The sequence below is a fragment of the Papio anubis genome, chromosome 13, assembly GCF_008728515.1.
Source record: "Papio anubis isolate 15944 chromosome 13, Panubis1.0, whole genome shotgun sequence".
NCBI classification, from domain to species: domain Eukaryota; kingdom Metazoa; phylum Chordata; class Mammalia; order Primates; family Cercopithecidae; genus Papio; species Papio anubis.
This window is the reverse complement of record NC_044988.1, coordinates 53,837,564-53,843,563: the sequence shown is the minus strand read 5'-3', so window position 1 is coordinate 53,843,563 and position 6,000 is coordinate 53,837,564.

Below are 6,000 nucleotides of genomic sequence, written 5' to 3'. Positions count from 1 at the left end.
ATTAAGAAAAATATTGCAGCAATCATTGACAATTCTACATGGATGCCCAAACAAGTTAATGTTCCAATTTAATAATCTATGACATTTAAACTGTGTTTTACAAACTTTTTATTTCTGAAATTAGAAAATTACTGGTCTGAGACAGCTGATGAAATTCACTACAAGCACATTTTAAAGAACACTTTTAATCTTTCCTTCGATCATGAGTCCAATCAGTATAGTGGACATCTTTTGATAATTTTATATGAATGTAATTTGTTTATTTAACAATCAAACTTTGTAGAGTACAAGAAAAAACAACAGCATCATTCTTGCAATCTCTGTGTTTTCCTTCCCTGACTCTCACACACCCCATAACTTTTCTAATTATTTTGTTATCAAGGACCACTCTCATTGTTTAGGTTTCTAAAAGTCAACTCAATCTTACATCAAAGCTTCAGTCTCTTACTTTGTTTAAAGCTTCTCCTCATTCAGAGACTGATGCAGACTGTAGAAGAAAATGGGTGTTGGATGTGTGATTGTCTTTTTATTTTCACTATTTTATCATAATTGAAATAATGAGTAGTTTAAAAACGTTTGCTTTTCTTGTGTTTTTTCACTTGGGTCAAGCCTCCTTCCCTATTCAGTATTTGGTCTGTGGATTGCTTGTGTCTTGAGAGGAGTGCCTGCTTAAGAAATGTGAGAATTAGGAGCAGAAAAGATCTCACTTCACTGCTGTAGTCATAATCTGGCATTTATATACCTTAGGTGTGAATGAAGCCTAATTTTTTTCTCTCTTTCTTTCTTTGTAATATTCTTTTATGATTTTTTTCTGGTGGAGAAATAATGCATGTATGCAACAACCATGAATACCTATTAAAACCACCATTTGATAATTCAGAATTTATCTTAACAACATCCAAACCACTGATCCAATTTAACAAAACCCAAATCAGAAAAAAACAAAGCATTTTACGCCTTTTAGTATGCTAGAATATAAAGTATATAGTATCATCTATGCAACAGCCTTGAAAAAAATCAGACTTGAAATTAATTCAGCTCTTGCTTAATTTATTTTTTTAAATAGTAGAATCTCTATAACCATAAAATTCACTATTTTGGCATGTAGTCTCATTCATTATTTTATTCTGGAAATCATTAGATCCTTTTACACTAAATATTTTCTTAAAATACACATTATGATTCAATGTGTCATATATTTAGCCCAGGAATATTCATTTTAAGAGATTTAAAGGTATTTCTGATACATTTGTATAATAGACCTGATTTTGGGAAATGTGGCCTTAGGCATTATCTGTTAAATTAACTGTATTCGGCTAAATTGCTTTGCATTTTGTCTATTACATTTTTTGCTTGTTGAATTTGTCCACCTTGTTTTAATACTCAGCATGTTCTCATCTTTCTGTTACCCAAATACCAGACCAACTAATATATATTTCAGCTGATATTTCTCTATGGCAATTTAGAATTAGACTATCATCAATCTGCTCATTAATGTAATGCTTTTTAATACGTAGTGTAATATTATTCTGTCCCCAAAGCAAAGTCAAACTATAGATTAAGGTGGTGTTTGATGTTCACTATTTTGGATTTCATCCTAAATGACTGTTCTTTATGTTTCACTTTATTAAGGATCTTTGCATTTCACATTATTGGTCTCCTGTTGCATAAGTATTCCAAGCTAGGTTTTCCAAGCTAGGTTTTGTTTTTTTTAAAGGGCTCAAGATCTATAGAGAAAGACTTTACTCATACCATTAGCAATACTGATCACATGAAACTGTACATAGGTGCTGTTCTTGTAGTTTTATAATGTTTGCTTTTTGCGTGTGTGTGTGTGTGTGTGTTTTGTCTGCAATAGATAATTGATCCTTAACTAGATTAATCAAAATAGCATAACAGTTGATGATGGTCTTAAATGTTTCACTGATTATATTCCAAAATTCTTTTAAGCATTTTTCAATTTAATATTTGAAGCCCAGTAAACAAGACAGATACAAAGACATTTAGAAGCCTTCATTTAAAAAATATATATTGGCCAGGTGTGGTGCCTCACGCCTGTAATCCCAGCAATTTGGGAGGCCGAGGTGGGCGGATCAACTGAGGTCAGGAGTTCGAGACTAGACTGGCCAACATGGCTAAACCCCTTCTATATTAAAAATAGAAAAAATTAGGCAGGCATGGTGGTGGGCACTTGTAATCCCAGCTACTCGGGAGGCTGAGACAGGAGAATCGCTTGAACCCAGGAGGTGGAGGTTGCAATGAGCCGAGATCATGCCACAGCCTAGGCAACAGAGCAAGACTCCACCTCAGAAAAAAAAAATACATATATATGTGTTCACTAGTAAATTTCTCAACATATCATTTATACTGACAAAAAACAAATATTTGAAATTGCATTATTTTAGTTTTTTAAAATTTTTCCTATATGTATTTAATTTTATATATATAACTAAAATAGTTAAACAAAATTTACTATACACTCGTTGTTGATTTTTTATTATGATCAGAAGTTTTACTTTGAGTGGAATTCAATACTTCTCAGATAATGTCCCACTATAAATATGTTTTTTACTACAGATGATAGGTTGTATTTGGTACATTCAAATACAAAGGCTCAAAGACTAGTTGAGCCACAGTCTTGATCTGAGAAATTGCTAACATTTATGTGCCCCTTATAGGGAACATTTAGAATTCTTTGATTTATTGAACAATGAATGAACATTTGAACACATGAAAATTCCATCAGATTTATTTCTTATGGCACTTGATATCAATGAGACCATATTGGCTTTCCAAGGGATTCTTAGCCAATTTGTTTTTTAGCCTCTAATTATTTTAGTTGCAGACTTAAAAAAAATCATTAAATTTTGTTAATGAGGTTGATCTACTTTCATATCACATAAGTGTCTGCATTAAGAAAATTTCTTCCTTAATTGATTCTGTTTTTGATTTTCAAACCTGGATCTGCATTCCTTATTTTATTTCCCCTTATGCATTTTGCTTTCTATTACTCTAATATCACTAGTAGTCATGATATAAACCAGACACCACAGTGCTCTATTAAAATCTTTCCTTTACACAATCTTTCCCTATGGATAGCAGAGACAACTCATGCACAGGAAGTGGCAAAACTGTGAATTATTTGGTTAATGGTTGTGAATTTCTCAACATATCATTTATGCTGATCTTTTTATGAGCTAAGACACAGTTCAAAATGTTGGTGAATGAACAAATAAACTTCCAACTCTCTAGTTTTCATTTTAGAACCCAGCATTGGTTATGTCTTATAAACTAGATTTATCTCATTCCTGTCCTCATGGAATGTAGGTTCTAAACATACCAGAAATCATGTAGCAAGATGTTACCCCTAATCACATGATTCACATTTTAATAAGGTTACCTATTATATTTAATGGTTAGGCTGTGTGTTGGCCATTGTCATGTTAATTTAATATGTGGTCCATTTTCCAGATAATTTCAGTCAGATAAAATGTTCCACTTACACATCCACTTAATGATAGTCTACTTCCATTTCTTATATTAATGTTGAGAGAAAACATTTTGAGTTACTGTAATTATGAGTTGATAAGGTAACATTAGGAGTCTCTTCCATTTCAGCTAGAATCTAATTGCAAAGTGTGATTCAGTGACCTCTGGTGTCTATTTACGCCACATGGGTTATACTATGTATGTATGTATGTATTTATTTACTTATTTATTTATTTATTTTTATTTTTAGAGATGGAGTCTCACTATGCTGCCCAGGCTGGTCTCAAACTCTTGGCCTCAAACGATTCTCCTGCCTCAGGCTCCCAAGTAGCTGGGACTACATGTGTGAGCAACCACACCTGGTGATAGTCTAATTTCAATTAATATTCCTCATAGAAATATTTAGTCATGTAACTACTGGAGAACAGTTTATCTACCATTTTTATTCATTATAAATGAGATGCCATAGAGTGGTTTTTTTTGATCAAAGTATTTTGTGAGTGTGTCTCTTAGGTGAATGTGGATGTTTTTAGTAGTCCATAGCTTAAAAAGAAAATGAGAAAATGGCTTCCCAACAAATCTATTCATGGATATAATGACCTGGCTCTAATTCTCTCCCTTAATGGGTTTAATATATATCAACATATCAGAAGTACTTTTGTTCTATAGACAATTCATTTCTCACTATAGGTATGCTTTCATTTCAACACATTATTTCTTTTTTCTTGCTTTAAATGCAGCATGGATAGAAGTATAAAGAATAAGGCCAAGTGTGATGGCTCATGCCTCTAATCCCAGCCATTTAGGAGACCGCAGCAGGGAAATCACTTGAGCCCAGGAGTTTGAGACCAGCCTAGGCAACATGGTGAAACCCTGTCTCTACAAAAAGTTTAAAAATTAGCTGGGCATGATGGCACACACCTGTAGTCTCACATACTCAGGGGGTTGAGGTGGGAGGAGTGCTGGAGATCGGGAAATCGTGTCTTTAGTGAGCTGAGATTGTGCCACTGTACTCCAGCCTGGGTAACTCTGTCTTAAAAAGAAAGGAAAACAAAATAAAGCAAAAAACATAAGAAATAAAAAGAAGCCTCGTCTTTGTTCACTGTTTCTCTGCAAGACTCAATTTTTAAAAGAATGATGTTATATATTTTTTCTTCTCTCCATATTACGTATCCTTTAAACATTCATGTTGACTTCTGAAAAAGCCTTTCAATACAATCTTCCAGCTCAGTAATTCATTCTTTGACTGCATTCATTGTGCTACTTTTTATTCCAATTCTCACTGTATTTAGAATATTTCTACTTTAAAATATCTTATTTCTGTTTTGAGGATCATTATTAAGCCTGTTTTAAAATTGCGGTCTGCCTCTATCAATAATTCTGCTGCATATGGCATATATTGTTCAGATTTTGTTTGCTTGTCTCTTTGTCAAACAGGGATTTCTGTCCTCTGGTATACAAACTAATGTTTGCCTGGGAGAATTCAACTTCCATTGCACAACATACATTAAGTAAGGGTTGAAAGTTAAGCTCCAGTTTGCACTCCTACATGTGACATTAAGAAGAGATGTAAGGAGGATCCCCAGATGAAGAGCCTTGTGCAAAACTGAAGCACTGTTTATTACCCTTGCATATTGACGACTGTCAGGTATTTGCCTTAAATCCTTCACCTGTGAGAAGCTCAAAAGTTTATGAAATAGTAGTATTGGGTAGAGCCAATCTTTTCAAGATGTAATCAACAAGTCATGGAGGGTGAAGGGCAAGAAGATAGAAGGGTAAACAAACATCTGAGGGAGGTTGTCTTCATCTATTTTAATCAGCTTCTCTCATCAGCGAGACTTTTATATGTTGTAATATTGTACCAGGGACACACTTTAGTCTGAACTGCTTTCTGTTTCTGCTGCAAAGGGGCAGCCTTCAATCATTCCAAACAATTCACAAGAAAGAAAGAACAGAGTATAAAAGTTTTTCCCTGATATAGACTGAATGTTTGTGTCCCATCAAAATTTGTGTGTTGAAATGCTAACTTCCAGTATGACTAGAGTTGGAGATAGGTCTTTACAGAAGTAACTAAGAGTAAATGAAGTCAAAAGGGTAGGGTCTTGATCACATAAGATTAGTGTCCTTATAAAAAGAGACAGTGTTCAAAATAGCAAAGACTTGGAACCAACCCAAATGTCCACCAATAATAGACTGGATAAAGAAAATGTGGCACGTATACACCATGAAATACTACACAGCCATAAAAAGGATGAGTTCATGTCCTTTGCAGGGAGATGGATGAAGCTGGAAACCATCATTCTCAGCAAACTATCACAAGAACAGAAAACCAAACACCACATGTTCTCACTCATAAGTGGGAGTTGAACAAGGAGAACACATGGACACAGGGAGGGGAACATCATACGCCAGGGCCTGTAGTGGGGTGGGGAGCTAGGGGAGGGATAGCATTAAGACAAATACCCAATGTAGATGACGGGTTGATGGGTGCAGCAAACCACCATAGCACGT